Below are 19,337 nucleotides of genomic sequence, written 5' to 3'. Positions count from 1 at the left end.
GGGAGAGGCCAGAGAGGACCGAACCTCGTGAACATACCGCGTGTCATTAATTGGCTAACTATTTCTAATCCCTACTCTCTTTTATTGTTATTGCACTTCATATTTGTTTGTGGTTTATTAAAAAAAATATTTTAATTGTATATTCATTATCCATAAACCCTATTCACCCTCCTCTAGGACCTTTCAATTAGTATCAGAGCAAGGTCTCTACTATTTGTTAGGCTTAAACCCCTTAGAGAAAAGATGTGAGAGGCGGAGTGAAAGGACGTGGTGAGATCGACGGAGAGAAGAAGAGGGAGGGTCTGAGCTCAGGTCATGGGGGAGGCAGATCTCGGCTGTAGTAAGAGGGAGATGGAGGATGAAGGGAGAAAGAGGGGAGCTGGGTTTCTTTGGAGGAGATGAAGTGAGAGAGAAACAGAGTGAACTGAGAGAGAGTGAGAGAGATGGCGTGGGGGACAACTGATTAGGGATGGGCGTGATGGGGTTTCTTGGAGAGAGTGAGAGGGGGATGTCGGCAGATGGGGGCGGGGTCAGAGAAGTGAGGCGCACAGGGAACGAGGTGAGGATTTTGGGGAGTGGGGTAGGAGAGAGAGAGAGATAATGAGAGAGATATATCATAGGTGGGTGAGGAAAACACAGGGAAAAATATACCCATTTAAAATAATATAAATAATAATAACAACAATAATGAATAACCAACATTAATTTAAAAGTCTTTACCGTAACAACTAATTTATAATTAGCAATGCCATTAAAATAAATATAAAAATGTATTTTTAAATCATAAAATCCTAGAAAATTAGGAAAAATACAAATACTCTTTTGAAAAATAATATTTAATATTTAAATACTAGAAAATTTTATTTAAAGCAGTATCGAAAATCACGATCCTTACATCCTACCATCCTTAAAACAAATTCCACCCTCGAAATTCAAAGTAAGAATGATGCACAAAAACCAAGGACATAAATATAGAACTAAAGACTCATATAGAGAAGGATTTAGGATATAGTGCATGTTCCTATGAAATGGGAACGTACTACATGAACAATACAGATAAGATACAAGATGTGACAGCTAAACTTCAGAAAACAGATGAAGGTATCGTTGTCGCATCTCAGACTCAGTCTCCCAAGTCGACTCCCCAGGAGAATCTGGGTGCCACATCACACGAACGAGCGTGACGGTCTTGTTCCGGTGAGTCTTCTCTCTTCGGTCCAGGATCACCACAAGCTGCTTCTCGTTTGTCAGATCAGCTCGCACCTCAATCTCTGAGAAATCTACGACATGACTCGGTTCTCTGACATATCTCCGCAACTGAGAAACATGAAATACGTCATGCACTCCAACCAATGCGGGTGGTAATGCAAGTTGATACATCACTTCTCCAATTCTCTCTAATACGTCGAAAGGTCCTACATATCACGGGCTCAACTTCCCACGCCTTCTAAAGTGAATGATACCTCGGTTGGGGGGAATCTTCAGGAACACATGATCACCTGGCTGAAACTCCAAGTGTCGATGCTTTGCATCCGCCCAATGCTTAAATCGGTCCTGCGCTATGCGAAGTTGCTACCGAATGATCCTGACAGCATCAACTGACTTAGCAATCATCTCGGTCCTAAAAATCTCTTGCTCACCAACATCGTCCCAACTCAAAGGAGAGCGGCACTTCCTCCCATACAATGCCGCGAAAGGGGCTATTCCAGTGCTAGCCTGGAAGCTATTGTTGTATGCAAACTCCACCAGATGTAGATGGTCTTCTCACGACCCGTGAAGGTCAAGCATACAAGCTCTAAGCGTATCCTCCAAAATCTTAATAGCCCTCTTCGACTGTCCATCAGTCTGAGGATGATAAGCTGTGCTAAAACTAAGATTGGTCCCAAGACTCGCCTTCAAACTCTTCCAGAACTCTGAAGTAAATCGGGTATCACGATCCGAAATGATACACACTGGAACACCGTGCAATCAAACAATCTCCTCCATGTATCTCTGAGCAAGATGCTCCGTCGACTGTCCCACTCGGAAAGGAATGAAGTGAGCCGATTTGGTTAATCGATATACGATCACCTAAACAACGTCATTCTGCCTAGTGCTCCGAGGTAAGCTAGTAACAAAGTCTATAGTGACATGCTGCCATTTCCACTCCGGAATGGGCAACGGCTGCAGTAGACTTGCGATGCGCTGATGCTCTGTCTTCACCTGCTGACATACAATGCACTTTGCCACACTACGAGCCACATCTCTCTTCATACCACGCCACCAAAAATTCAGCTTCAGATCCTTGTACATCTTCGTACCTCCAGGGTGAATAGAGTACGGTAGGCTGTGAGCTTCCCATAATATCTCTTCTCAAACATCTCCTTCTGGCACGCCGATACGACTCCCAAATCATAAGGATCCATCCTTATGAACAACAAATTCCGGCCGAAGACCAGCCACTGCTAACTTTCTGCACTTCTGAAGAAATGAGTCACCTGCTTGTGCAGCCTTGATTCGCTTGACCAATATTGATTGAATCTGAAGATTCATCAAAGAAGCGGTGACTCTTGAAAGAAGAACTTCTATACTCATATCTCTCACTTTCTGCTAAAGTCTCCACTGAGCCGTGAGGGTCATGATCGCCGGCAAACGGCTCAAAGCATCTGGTACTATATTGACCTTGCCAGGGTGATACTGAAGGTTAATGTCGTAATCTTCCATCTGCTCCAACCATTGGTGCTGTCTCATGTTGAGCTCCCTCTGAGTAAAGATGTACTTCAAGCTTTTGTGATCAGTGAACACCTTCACTTTCTCTCCCAACAAATAATGCCTCCAAAGCTTAAGGGCGAAAATCACAGCTGCCAACTCCAAGTCGTGGGTAGGATAATTCTGCTCATGCTTTTTCAACTGACGAAAAACATATGCTACCACATAACCATTCTGCTGAAGAACGCATCCCAATCCTCTACCTGATGCGTCGCAAAACACCTCAAAGTTCCCGTTCTTATCTGGTATCATCAAGACCGAGGCCGAAATCAGTCGAGACTTTAACTCCTCAAATGCGTGCTCACAAGCGTCAGACCAGACAAACTTAATATCCTTCCTCATAAGTCGTGTCATTGGCTCCGCAATCTTCAAAAAATCTTAAATGAAGCAACGGTAGTAACCAGCTAATCCTAGGAAACTCTTAATATCAGGCACCGACTTAGGGGTAGGCCAATCCTTCACTGTATATACCTTCTCCAGATCCACTGATATGCTGTCTCCTGACACCACGTGTCCTAGAAATGCAATACAATCCAGCCAAAACTGACACTTACTATACTTGGCAAATAGCCGATGCTCTCTTAAGGTGTTCAACACGTACCGCAAATGCTCTGTATGCTCCGCTTCACTCTTAGAGTACACCAAGACATCATCAATGAATACATCCACAAATTTGTCTAGCACATCATAGAATACTAGATTCATCAGGTTCATGAATGTCACCGGCGCATTAGTCACACCAAACGGCATCACTAAGAATTCATAATGTCCATATCTCGTTCGGAACACAGTCTTAGGGACATCAGAATCCTTAACCTTCACCTGATGATATCCGCTCCGCAAATCCAGCTTAGAAAGTACTCTCGATCCTCCTGATTGGTCAAAGATATCATCGATACGGGGAAGAGGATACTTATTCTTTACCATCGTAGCATTCAACCCCCGGTAGTCAATGCACATCCGTTTGGATCCATCCTTCTTACCCACAAGCAACACAGGTGCCCTCCAGGTCGATACACTAGGTCGTATCAAGCCTCTCTATAATAGATCATCCTGTTGAATATCATTTCTCCATGATAATGTTTTGATGATAACAATTTATATTGTGTGTGCACTAACTTTCATATGCAGATTTCAATATCAGAATATGTACAAGTGCAAGTGGATATCAAGGAATTTTGAAGTGAAGAAAATGAAGAACAAAAGATAATGTATTTGAATTTTTCTTTACTTAGAATATTTGTACAAGCCTTGATCACACACACACGCACACACACACAATTTTAGAACACACTAACACAGGCTTAGTGTGTTGATTAACTATAGAAATCCCCTATGTTAACCATTAGAATAGTAGTTAAAACTTAATTATAAAAACTCATTATTTCTGAATATTTGATCTTAATAGTCGACTAATTAGGATAGTAGTCGACTACTCATGTATATAACTCAAATACAAGTTTCTATCTGTTTACAGTATAGTCGACTAATTAACATTATAGTCGACTACTGAAGAAAATGTTATTTTTCAAGTTTCTGTCAAATTACAGTATAGTCGACTAATGATCATTATAGTCGACTACTGAGAACATTTTTCGAAAACACAGAGTCTGTCTGAACTCAGTGTAGTCGACTAATGACTACAGTAGTCGACTACAAGAGACAGTTTTTCAGTTTTCAGAATTTGAATATCTGACAGTTTTTGGCCGTTTTTAAACGTTTTTAAACTTTAAAAACTTGTCTTTTCAAGGGCTATAAATAGGTTATTTGTTCAGAAAAATTGAAGATATATACATACCCATAAGCTTTGATATTGGTCTTGGAAAAACATATACTCAAGTGGAGATGGTAAGAAAGATACTTCGTTCACTTACTCCACAATGGGAAAAGAAAGTTACCGCTATTGAAGAAGCCAATGATTTGTCAACTCTTACGGTTGAAAATCTTATTGGTAATCTTATGGCATATGAAGTACAACTTGAAGATAGGAAGAATGATGAAGAATCTAAGAACAAGAAAGTTCTTGCATTTAATACTACTTCAGATAAAGAAGATTCAGATGATAATGATGAAGAAATGGGCATGTTTGCACGAAAATTTCGAAAATTCATCAAAAGAGGTAATTTTAAATTTAAGAATTCAAATTCAACTAACCCTCTTTGTTTTAAGTGTAATAAACCAGGGCATATGAAGAAAGATTGTCCAATGTTGAAGAATAAACAAAAATCAAGTTATTTCAACAACTTCAACAATATTCAAAATAACAAGAAGAGGAAAGCAATGGCGGTCACTTGGGATGATAGTGATGAATCATCCTCAGATGAAGAAATTGAAGAAAAGGAAAGTGCTCACATGTGTTTCATGGCACAAGATGATGTAAGTGAAAATGAAGAGCTTTTAGATGCTTTTAATGAATTATATGAAACTTTTATAAGATTAAAAATTTCACATAATTTTCTTAAAGGTGAGAATAAAAGGTTACGTGAAGAAATTTCAGATTTAAATTCCTCTACTTATACTAATTCTCAATTAGTTGAATTAAAAGAAGAAAATTTTTCTTTACTAAAAGAAAATGATAATTTATCTAATGAAAATAAATATTTAAAATCAGAATGTAATAAGTTAAATATTCGAATTAATAGTTTAGATAAAGATATTTCTTCTTTTAAATCAAGATATGAAGATATATGTTTAAATGTAAGCAAATTTAATAAAGGAAAAGAAAATCTTAATAATATTCTTTCTTTTCAAAGAGAATCACAAAAGACAAAAGGATTAGGTTTTCAAATTAATAAAAACAAATCAAAGAATACAATTTTTGTAAAACCTTCTTGTGATTTGCATGATTATAAATATGAAAATTTGTATAAAAAGAAATCAAAATTCTTTTCTATTTGGGTTCCAAAAGAATTATCTTCTTTTAATAAGAATTTTTATATTTCTGATTTTATTAAAAATATTTGTTTATCATCTAATTATTTAAGTAAATCAAACTCTTCATGGGTTTGGTTTCCTAAAGGCTAATTTAAAGGACCCAACATAGTATGGGTACCAAAATGTAAATGTTTATTTTTTCAGGTACCCAAGAAAGATAGGTGGATTTTAGATAGTGGTTGCTCTAAACATATGACTGGAAATATTCAATTGTTGTCATCTTTTCAAAACAAGGATGGAGGTACCGTTACTTTTGGAGATAACAACAAAGGAAAAGTCATCGGTATTGGTTCCGTAGGTAATCCAAACAAACCTATCATTGATAATGTTTTATTAGTTAATGGTCTTAAACATAATTTACTAAGTATTAGTCAACTTTGTGATAAAGGTTATAAAATTGTTTTTGAAAAAGAATCATGCTTAATTTATGATATTGATTTAATAACCATTATTTTTAAAGGTTATAGAAAAAATAACATATATGTGTTATCAATGAATAATATTTCAAATGAACATTGTCTTATTGCATCATCTAATGATTCTATTTTATGGCATAAACGTTTTGGACATGTTAACTTTAAACATATGTCTAAGATTTCTAAAAATGATTCAGTAAATGGTTTGCCTAAGATGTCATTTAAAAATAATTTTTGTGATGCATGTCAACAAGGAAAAATGCACAAATCTTCTTTTAAATCTAAAAACATAATATCTACAAATAGACCATTAGAATTAATTCATATAGATCTTTTTGGTCCATCTAGAGTAGCATCTTTAAATGGAAGTAGATATGCATTTGTTCTTGTTGATGATTTTTCTAGATTCACTTGGGTAATTTTTCTTAAACATAAAAATGATGCTTTTAATGAGTTTTCTATATTTTGCAAGAAAATTCAAAATCAAAAATCAACTTCTATTATCTCTATACGTAGTGATCATGGAGGTGAATTTGAAAATGAATTATTTGCAAATTATTGTGATCAACATGGTATATCACACACATTCTCTTTTCCTCGAGCTGCTCCACAAAATGGAGTTGTAGAAAGGAAAAATAGAACCTTACAAGAATGTGCTAGAACCATGTTATGTGATAGTAATTTACCTAAATATTTTTGGGCAGAAGCCGTATCAACAGCATGTTATGTATTAAATAGAGTTTTATTACGACCTATTTTAAAGAAAACATCTTATGAATTATTTTATAACAAAATTCCTAAAGTATCTTACTTTAAAGTTTTTGGTTGTAAATGTTTTATCTTAAATACAAAGGATAACTTAGATAAATTTGATTCAAAATCCGATGAAGGAATTTTTGTTGGATATTCTAATCACAGTAAAGCATATAGAATTTATAACAAAAGAACACAAGTTATTGAAGAATCTTTACATGTTTCTTTTAATGAAAGTTTTTCAAAAATACCTATTATACTAAATAATGATGATGATGTAATTGATACCATACAAGATACTCCTATGATAGATATTACAAAAGATGATAATCTACAAAATGATTTACCTAAAGATTTTGTAGAAGTTAAAAATCATCCACATGATTTAGTTATAGGAAATATATCTGACAAAGTAACTACTAGATCACATTTTAATTTGATTGCTCATAATGCTTTTATTTCAACTATTGAACCTAAAAATATAAAAGAAGCACTTCTTGATGATTCATGGATAATTGCTATGCAAGATGAACTTAATCAATTTACTAGAAATAATGTTTGGGATCTTATACCTAGACCTCAAAATAAATCCATTATTGGAACAAAATGGATTTTTAGAAACAAATTAGATGAATTTGGTCAAGTTGTTAGAAACAAAGCTAGATTAGTTGCTCAAGGTTATAATCAAGAAGAAGGAATTGATTATGATGAAACTTATGCACCAGTTGCACGATTAGAATCAATTAGGATTTTACTTGCATTTGCATGTTTTATGAATTTTAAATTATTTCAAATGGATGTTAAAAGTGCTTTTTTAAATGGTTTTATAAATGAAGAAGTTTTTGTAGAACAACCTCCAGGTTTTGAACATGAAAGTTTTCCAAATCATGTTTTTAAACTTAAGAAAGCATTATATGGTCTTAAACAAGCACCTCGTGCATGGTATGATAGATTAAAGAAATTTCTTTTAACTTCAGGTTTTGATATTGGAAAAGTTGATTCAACATTGTTTATTAAGAAAATAAATAAAGATATTTTACTAATTCAAATATATGTAGATGATATTATTTTTGGTTCTACTAACAATAATCTTTGTCAAGAATTTGCTAAGAATATGCAGGATGAATTTGAAATGAGTCACATGGGTGAACTAAATTTCTTTCTTGGACTTCAAATTAAACAATTGAAAGAAGGAATTTTCATCAATCAAAGCAAGTACGCAAAAGATTTACTTAAAAGATTCGGATTGGAAAATTCAACAAGCAAACCAACACCTATGAGCACTACAACATCTCTTGACAAAGATGAAAATGGTAAGAATGTTGATCAAAAGCTCTATCGAGGTATGATTGGATCACTTCTTTACATTACTGCTAGTAGACCTGATATTATGTTTAGTGTATGTTTATGTGCAAGATTTCAATCAAATCCTAAAGTTTCACATCTTAAAGCAGTAAAAAGAATATTTAGATATATTAAAGATACTACAAATTATGGTTTATTTTATCCAAAACATAGTTCTTTTGATTTAATATCATATAGTGATGCTGATTTTGCCGGATGTAAATCTGATAGAAAAAGTACAAGTGGAACATGTCATTTCTTAGGACATTCACTTGTATCTTGGTTTAGTAAGAAACAAAATTCAGTATCATTATCAACAACTGAAGCTGAATATATTGCTGCAAGTCTTGCATGTGCACAAATATTATGGATGAAACAAACTTTAACTGATTATGGCATAAATTGTCCCATATCATCTATTATGTGTGATAATTCTAGTGCAATTAATTTATCTAAAAATCCTATTCAACACTCACGTACAAAACACATTGATATTAGACATCATTTTTTACGTGATCATGTTCTTAAAGGTGACATATCATTAGAGTTTATACCTACAGATAAACAAATTGCAGATATATTAACAAAACCACTAAAAGAAGAAGTTTATGTTAAATTAAGAAGGGAATTAGGTATATGTTCAATTGAAGATTTAAATTAATTTTTAAAACAAAAATACATAAATTTAAACCTTAAGTAGTCGATTAATCTAACTTATAGTCGACTACATGCACAATTCTTACAAACTATTTTTCTGAAAAATCAGATTATAGTCGACTACTTACCTTTATAGTCGACTACTCAATGTAAAATCTTAAAAATACTCTCTGTTGATTACAGTGTAGTCGACTAATTCACATATTGGTCGACTACTCAGAGTTAAAAACTAAAACTTAACCTTCTATCTTTTACAGTATAGTCGACTATTTTGACTATTAGTCGACTACTAATTCTGAACCTTTAGTTTATTAAGAAAAGTGGATTTTTTATGTTTTAAACCCAATATCCAATAACCCTACCCGTTTTACTTTAGTAAAAATCATCTAAACCATTCATTTTTAACTGCACCAATCCTAACCATTCATCTAAAATTTAATCTTGACCCTACATTCTATTTACCATCTAATCTAAACCTTACATTATTAAAAGATAAATTAAAAAGCAAAAATAACCCACTAACTCTACCCAAAACCGAAAACCCATCTTCCCCATCTTCTTCTCTTCAGTTTCACCGATTCCAGGTTAGGGCTTTTCTTGTTTCTAAAATTTCCTCATCAATTTCTTTATTTGTCTTTCAATCTTGTCAAGCTATCAGGCTCATTAGTCGACTAATCCAGGCTATAGTCGGCTATTCTAGGGTTTCTACTGTTTGGGGTATACTTCTAAACTTGATCTTTCATTCTCTTGTTATTTATCTAGTTCATCATGTTTAGATCTAAGAAAGCTAAGCAAACTCACAGTTCTCTCAATGATGAAATCATTGTTTATTTAAGAAGTCCTGAATTATTGGAAGAATTTAACAGACTTTCAACTTTAGAAATTCTTACAGGACGATTTGTGAAGTTCGATGATTTCATCCCATGGAACTTTAGTTCTTATTTTGAAAATGTGGGCTTGCTTGAGTTATTTTCTGCTGAAAATAAGAAACCATCATACCCATTTCTTGTGCAACTGTTCTATACCAATATAGAACGTGTGGGTACAATTGGTGGTTCTGAAAAAATTAAAACCCTTGTTAAAGGAATGGAGATTGAATTAACTACTAAAACAATTGGTAAAATATTCAACATTCCTTATCAAGGAGTTTCTCTTAGCTCTGTTAGGATGAATGATTCAGACTTGCTATCCAATCACATATTTCTTCCAGGACATGGAAAACCTTTGAACAATTCAAACAAACTTCGTCCATTTCCTAGGTTCATTGCTCGTATCCTAGCCTATAACTTATTTCCAAAAACTGGAAGTTTTCATTTCATTTCCCTAGAATTAGCAAAAGCTATATATGCTATTATGGGAAATATTCAAGTTAATTGGGCTGAGGTTTATTTTGATAATTTTCTGACCATTCCTAGAGGATTTCTTCCTTATGGTGCATTCCTGACTAAGATCTTTGATAAATTCCATGTTGATCTCAAATCTGAAAAATCTGTTGTCCGTTCAATTGAATTTTTTGATTCAAATGCCCTAACTAGGATGAAATTGACAAATTTTGAAATCCAAGATCACAATCCTCAAAATGAACCTGTTCAAAATGAACCTGAACTTCAACAAGAAGATATTCCACAAACCTCAACTCAAGCTGGAGCCTCTTCAAGTCAACCTCCACCATTTCCTACTGAACCTTCATGTTTTTCAGACGTGCAATACAATACTTTGAGTGCACGTATCCTAGAACTGGAAACAGGTCAACGAGCTATATATGCACAAAACAGATATATCATCAGCAATCAAGAAGACCTAATCAAAAAGTTTGAAGACTTGGACTCAAAGCTTAATTCATATTTTCAAGGCCAACAACCTCCTCCAGCACCTTAGAATTTGTTTCTGTTTTTTGGTCAAAACAATTATGTTCTTATGTTTAAAACTATGTGGTTGTTATTATGTTTAAAACTATGTGGTTATGTTGCTTTTATGTCAAGTTTGCTACAATATAACTGTGTGTTAAGCCTGCTATTATGAAAAGTTTGCTATTATATGTGTTAAGTTTGCTACTATTTTGTTCGTTAATATAACTGCTATATATTTTAAACAGATAATGGTGATGAACATTATGGAACTTGTGGTCTTTATGGCAAGTCTTTGCCTACCAATATGGATGGGTGAAGTTATGGACTATGTTCATAACCTTGATGATTTGTTTGAAGTGTTAACTCATGTTGACGAAATTATGTTATGTTTAGGTTCTTCTTCTTTTTGTTGATAACAAAGGGGGAGAAATAGTTAAGTTTTAAATTTTTTATTATGAATGTTAAAAACTTTGCATATATGCAGGGGGAGTAAGTATTACATGTTTTAAAATTTAATATGATGCATAAATTATTTGTTATCATCAAAAAGGGGGAGAATGTTGAATATCATTTCTCCATGATAATGTTTTGATGATAACAATTTATATTGTGTGTGCACTAACTTTCATATGCAGATTTCAATATCAGAATATGTACAAGTGCAAGTGGATATCAAGGAATTTTGAAGTGAAGAAAATGAAGAACAAAAGATAATGTATTTGAATTTTTCTTTGCTTAGAATATTTGTACAAGCCTTGATCACACACACGCACACACACACAATTTTAGAACACACTAACACAGGCTTAGTGTGTTGGTTAACTATAGAAATCCCCTATGTTAACCATTAGAATAGTAGTTAAAACTTAATTATAAAAACTCATTATTTCTGAATATTTGATCTTAATAGTCGACTAATTAGGATAGTAGTCGACTACTCATGTATATAACTCAAATACAAGTTTCTATCTGTTTACAGTATAGTCGACTAATTAACATTATAGTCGACTACTGAAGAAAATGTCATTTTTCAAGTTTCTGTCAAATTACAGTATAGTCGACTAATGATCATTATAGTCGACTATTGAGAACATTTTCCGAAAACACAGAGTCTGTCTGAACTCAGTGTAGTCGACTAATGACTACAGTAGTCGACTACAAGAGACAGTTTTTCAGTTTTCAGAATTTGGAATATCTGACAGTTTTTGGCCGTTTTTAAACGTTTTTAAACTTTAAAAACTTGTCTTTTCAAGGGCTATAAATAGGTTATTTGTTCAGAAAAATTGAAGAGATATACATACCCATAAGCTTTGATCTTTGTGCGATTTTTCAAGTGAAAAACATTCTGATTTTCTGAAAAAGAAGAGTTTCTGAAATTGCCTATATACTTTCATCTAAAACAAATCATTAGGCAATTTTACAGAGATTAAAAGCATCCTAAGCCACTGCTGCACTTCAATACACATTCAAGGCTTATAGGATCATTGTGTTCTTGTTTCAAAAAGTTTTCTCTCGGTTGTGAGAGGGTTAATCTCTTGGCTTAGAGATTGAGGTTCAAATTGGCAAGGAGTTTGTCAATTGGTGTTGCAATTTGCAGGGACTTGCAAATTGGTCAGGTTTGCGTTTGATTTTGTACACCGGTTTCGTGGAACCAGTATAAAATCCTTGTGTTTGTGTTTGCAAATTTATGAGATTACCATTTTTCTTTGCAATTTATTATCTACTTTGCAATAATTTTAAGAGAACACTATTCACCCCCTACACATCCAACTGAGTCTGAAGCTCGGCCAACTCAGTCGGAGGCATACGATAAGGGGTCTTGGAGATCGGAGCAGTGCCAGGCTTCAATTCTATAGAAAACTCAATTGCTCGATCCGGTGGTAACCCGTAAATGTCATCGGGAAATACATCTTCAAATTTCTGAACTACAATTGGCTTCTCAGGTTCCACCTGCATGGCAGTAATCGTCGCCTTCTTCGGTCTAGCTCTATGTTGTTGGGTCTTTTTATTTTGATAATGATTAACAAATAATTTATAACTAATATTGTTTGTCTAGTGTTTGTGTTTTGTATTTATTCTAGACAATTAATAGGTTGGAGGATGGATGGAATCAAGCATTCATGATCATATCCAATGGAGGTTGGCGGAATTGTGGAGTGAAGCATTGCATTCAAGTTAAATATCCAAGATCCTGCTTTATCCGCACAGTTTACCAGGTCGAGCTTATTGAAGATCTTCATCAAGCTTGGGTAATTTAGTTTAGGTTTTATATTATGTGTGTTAATATCTAACTTATATATATATATATAGGTAATACTATATATATATATATTATATATATATATATATATTTATGATATTTTATATATAATTATAATATATATTTTATATAATATTATATATGATATTATATATTTATTATAATATCTATATATATTAGTATTATATATTAGTTTATATAGGTATAGTTTATATATATATATATAAGTATATATATAGTATAGAGTATAGTATATATAGTATATAATAGTAAGTGTATAGATTGTTATATTGTAGTATATATTGTATGAGTATCTATATAGATATATGATTGTATATATATAGTAGTGTATTATATATTATAGGTGTATATTATATTCTATTATGTATAGTATATGATATAGTTTATATATATTATATATAGTAATATATATATATATAGATTATACTATCTGATATATGATAGGTGTATATACTATATATTATTATAATATATATATCTAGTATATTATATATATATATATATATATATATAATATATTAGTAATATATAATATATATAGTATTACATATGATAAGTATGTAATATATATGATATATATTAGTATATAATGATATATATATAATATATATATATATAGTATATATATTATATTATATATATAGGTATGAGTATACATATAGTATAGTAAGTAGTATATTATAGTGAAGTATATGTATATAGTATATATATATTAATAGTAGTATAGGTATATTATAGTACTAGTAGTATGGTTAGGGTATAGGTGTATATAATACTTATTATAATGTTGTATCTATACACAAAGTTTTGGTTTTATAGTTTCAAGTTTATATAATATGAAGGTAATATTATTTTGACATATATGTACTGTTTTCGATATTTGTTAAGTGCATATTGGTGCAAGAACCGTCATTTGGCATAATTGTGAGTTATTTAGTTGTATAGACTTTGGAAGTCATAGCATACTCTTTATTAAGTCTATAAAATCAGTTTATAAAGTTTTAAAACATGGTTTATGTCCAATGTCAAAAACAAGTGGTTTTCATTTACATGTTTTGGACTATTTTGTAAAATGAAGAGATTTTTCTTTTGGAAGGTGTATTTTGAAAACCATTTTTTGTAACATGTATATTATCATGTTTACAATCATTTTCCAAAGTTTTATATTTTTCTGATTTTATTTGTTATTTTTAAAAGAGGTTTAAAATTAGATTTTTGTTTTAAAACAGGCTGATAACCTGTTATCAGTCGACTGATCAGTCAACTGATGATATCAGTTGACTGATATGTCGACTGAAAAAATCGCCTGGAACAATAAATAGTTTATGTTTTGTTTTGGTCGACTGACCAGTCGACTGATGAGGTCATCAGTCGACTGATGAGCTGGAAAATGCCTCTAACGGTCAACTCATCAGTCGACTAATGGAAGCCGTCAGTCGACCGATGGCATCATAACGGCTATTTTTCCAGAATTTTTAGTTTCCGTTATTTTGTCTTTTTGTGATGTTTTCTCTTGGTTTTTGGGGTTGTTTCATGAGCCTATATATACCCCTTGACCTCTAATATTCATATGTAATCAAGAAAGTTTTTAAACAAGTTTAAAGAGTGTTTAAGTTTGTTTAGTGTTTGTTTTTCAAGAGTTTAGTTTGTGAAGAAATTTTCACAAGAGCAAAGAGGAGATCATCCTTTGGTGTTAGAGCTTCAACTCATCTCTCTCTCACTCTTGTCATTTATTAGAGAAGTTTTATAAACTCAATCTAGCTTTATATTTATATTGTTTGATATTAATTCATTAAGCTAGTGTTTATATTGAGTTTAGTTGATTTTATTTACTCATTGTTTACACACACAACCATTGAGCTTATTGTATTTTCATACATTGTATAATTTGGGTTGTGGGGTTTGTGTGACATTGAGTGTGAGCTTATATTGTGTTCTCATCCATTGTAGAAAACAATTTATTTGTTGAGTGCCTAAATTGTGAGATTCACTTTGTATTACACTAGTACACCAAGAGGAGTGTGCGGTGAGAGATGGGGTCGTTCCAAGAGGAATGAGTAGGTGGTAATGCCTAGAGAGAGGTTGTAATTTCTAACACTTGAGGGAGACACGGGCTAGAGACCAACACTTGAGGTGGTAGTTAGTGTGTTTATATTGTGAGTGATTGTAAAGTTTTCGGTAAACTAGAAAACCGAATTATGAGGTGTAATACGTTATTCGGGTGAGCGTTAAAAATCTGGTTGTGTAGTGGATTTCTCCCCGGGAGTGGGAATCGAAGACATAGGACGGAAGGTCCGAACTCTATGATCATTTGATTGTGTTTGAGTTTGCATTGGCATTCATTTATACTTGTGCTCATTGCTCATATCGTCATTGTCTCATTATTTAGTTTATCCTCTATATTGTTTACACTATTTGTTTACCCTTGTTTATATTGCTTATCCTTGCATATATCTTATTGCATATCTTATTTGCTAGGATATTTGTTAATAAGTTTTTAATTAGCATTAAATCGGATTAGATTAGGATAAACCCTATTCACCCCCCTCTAGGGTTGTTTCCTAGTGACATTAGGGTGCTTTTAATTGGTATCAGAGCTTGGTGCTCTTTGATTTAAGATCTAATAACCTTAAGTTAAAGATCCAAGTTATCTTTTTGTGCTAATCTAATTTTTATATTGTTATCTTGCTTGCATACATATAGATATTATAGACATGCATTGTGCACCTTGTCTAGGCTATGATCCTAATGTTGCTCCTAGAATAGATAATTTTCCCTATGACCAATGGTGCTCTAGATTTAATATATTTGTTAGATCTAAACATTTTGATTTATGGAAAGTTATTGAAAATGCTTATATTGTGCCCACTTTGGAGAAATCCAAGTGGAGTAAAAATGATAAAAGATTATTTACATTGAACAAGATTTTATTAGAATATTTGCTAAATGCTTTTGATTCATCTATATCTAACAAGTTTGTTCGTTTTGATAGTGCTTATACCTTATGAAAATTTATTGAAGCACATCAATGGGACTTGGAGGCGATCCGACAAGCTTTGGAGGCTTCCTCTTTAAGTTTCAATGGAGTATCATGCACACGGGAACTAGGCGATAGCCCTAGTGAGGTTTGCGAGTTCGAATTCATTAATAATGTATCTAGTGATGAACTTGCGTGTGCTTCTGAAAAATTATTGCATGCCTATAACAAATTGCATCATATCTTTTTAGACTTAAAAAGCAAGCATGAAGATTTAAAATCCGATCATGAGAAGTTAGCTTCCAAATTTGATATCATTTCTCAAGAAAATGTTACTCTTAAAGAAAACAATGATATGATAAATTTTAGCTTCCAAATTTGATATCATTTCTCAAGAAAATGTTACTCTTAAAGAAAACAATGATATGATAAATTTTGTAAATAATAATTTGAAGTTGGATGTTGCTAACTTGACTCATGATAAAAATAATATCATGTTAGAAGTTGAAAACATAAAAAATAATACTACTTCTGTTATAAATGACTATTTATATTCTACTTCTAATAAAAATGCATATGTGTCTAATAATAAAGATTTGAATCTTGTGAATAAACGCATTTCATCTTTAGATTCAACTTTGAGAATATGTATTGATAACCATAAGAAACTTATGGATAAGTGTGCTAAATCTAGTGCTACAAAATTACCTATACACTATGCACACTTGTATAGCAAAGTTTACATATGCTTAATTTACGATCGTAAAGGCCACATTGCTAAATTTTACTATGATGCATACAAATCTTCTAAGACTAATACTTCTTGTGCATCTCATAAGGCTTCTTCATCACACACACATGTACATGCATGTTAGACCCTAGAGGGGGGGTGATTAGGGTCTTATGCTAATCTAATCCGATTAAATGCCAATTAAAATTAATTAACAACTATATTCTTGCAAGATAGATATACAATAGTTATAAGCAAGAACAAGCAATATACACAAAGTGATATATCCTATATGATGAAATATATTATGAGTTATATGCAAGGATATGAAACTAAGGGTGATATAAACATAAACAAGATAAACAAGATAGTGGATAATATGAACTAAGAGCAAATGACAAAGGCGATATAAACAATAGGCATGAATGTAAAAGAACGCCAATGACAAACTCAAACACACGATATGATCACGGAGTTCGGACCTTCCGTCCTACGTCTCCGCTCCCCACTCCCGGGGAGAAATCCACTATCACAACCGGGTTTTCTACGTTCACCCGAATAACGTTTACACCTCACAATTTCTCTCACGGAGTTCAGTCCCCACGACCTACGTCTCCGCTCCTCACCTCGAGGAGATCTCCACTCACACTCTCACAATGTGGCTACACTCCACCCTCACAATACGGTTTTCTAGCTAACCGAAAACTCTACAACACTCACGATGTAACAACAAATAATTTGTTCTCTAATACAAGGTGAGAACTCAATTAAGCACCACTCAAAGTTACAATCTCTCACCACCCAACTATACTATGTATGAAAGATACAATAAGCTCAATGTGTGTGTGTGTAACAATGAGTAAAATAAAATCTAACTCAATTAGCAAACTAGCAATAATAAGAATATAAAAATCAATAATGAAATTGCTAGAGAAAAGAGTTAGAAAACTTCTCTATAAACACAAAGAAGAGGATGAAGAGGATTGAGAATGAATCCCTCAATCTGCAGTAAAAACTTCCTCCTTTGTAAACTGAAACCCAATCTTTAAACAAACAGTAAAACCCTTAAACAAAAACTCTTTAAACTTGTTTTTAAAACTTTCTTAGATCTGCTTGAGAGTTGAAGACAATGGGGTATTTATACCCTCTCACAACTCAGCCAAAAACCCCAAGCACCGACAAAAATTTCGGTCGACCGGATTACTGTAGCAATGCACAGCAAATTTGTAAAATCAATTTAAAATAGTAAATGAACTCCAAAAATTATGAAATTTTGTGAGAATGTTCTAGACATATAGATTAACATGTCAGAGAAAGAATTTCTGAAAAATCATTTCCCAGTTGAGAGAAATAAATGTTTGAACACAAAAATACAGTTTCTGAAAATCTGCTGTGATACACGATTTTGTAAAATCAATTAGGCATAGTAAATCAACTCGAAAAATAGTAAAAACTGGAGGAAAGTTTCTAAACATGTAGATAAACATGTCAGAGAAAGAATTTTTCAAATATCACTTCTCATTTGTAAAAACTCATCAGTTTTGTAAAACATGCACGAACATGTGCACGAACGAAAACGTGAATTTGTAAATTCCTTTAAACATAACAAATCAATTTCAAACTTGATGAAACTTTGCGAAATGTTTGTAAACATGAAAACACACATGTTAGAAAAAGAATTTCTCAAATTGAAATTTTTATTTGTGAAAACTCATGTATTTTGCAAGTGTGTCCAAAGCATGAAAACTCAAAACCATGCATGTATATATATAACTATATATATGCATAGAAACCAAATACGTGTGTGTATATGATATTGAGCTTAGAGTATCTAACACACATAATATAAAACCTAAACTAAATATACCAAAACTTGATCTTGATCTTCAATAGGCTTGACTTGATATATTTGCGGATGAAGCTTGAACTTGATCTTTAACTTGAATTGCATAGGCTTCACCGATATCGTCGTTGAAGCGCTATTCCATCCATCCTCCAACAATGTTGTTTGTCTATAATACATAGGAATGCACAAACACTAGACAAACAATATTAGTAGTAAATTGTTTGTAAATCATCATCAAAACAAGAAGGCCAACAATGCACACACTCATAAAGTTCATCATAAGCATGCTCATGTGTTTAAATACGATTATTGTAGTCGTCTTGGCCATTTGGCAAAGTTTTATTTTGATTTAAAAAAGAATTCTAGTTTGCCAAATGTTTCTAGTAGATCACATGTTTTTAAATGTGATGTTTGTGGTAGGTTTGGACATCTTGCTAAATTTTGTTTTGATGTACAAAAGCTCCTATTTTGCAAAATGTTCCAAAAAAACCACCTTTGTTTAATGAGGTTTCCCATTTGAAAAATGAATTTAAAAGACAATCTTTATTTGCAAATAATTTTCGTGCACACTCACTTGGTCAACACAAATCTTTTCACTCTTTTCATTGCACGAATTGCAATCGAAAGGGTCATTTGAATGAATATTATTTTGACCATGTTAGTGCACCACATGCGTCCAAATGGGGTCATAACCCAAGGGCTTTGAGCTTTAAAAGATAGGGGTCATGTTCCTAAATCTTTTGTACCACAAGTACTTGGGTATCAAAACATATTTAATTTTTTAAACCAAGAATTTTAGTG

Source organism: Asparagus officinalis, chromosome 2 (assembly GCF_001876935.1).
Source record: "Asparagus officinalis chromosome 2, Aspof.V1, whole genome shotgun sequence".
Taxonomy (NCBI): domain Eukaryota; kingdom Viridiplantae; phylum Streptophyta; class Magnoliopsida; order Asparagales; family Asparagaceae; genus Asparagus; species Asparagus officinalis.
The sequence above is the reverse complement of the archived record's forward strand: the minus strand, read 5'-3'. Positions refer to the sequence as shown.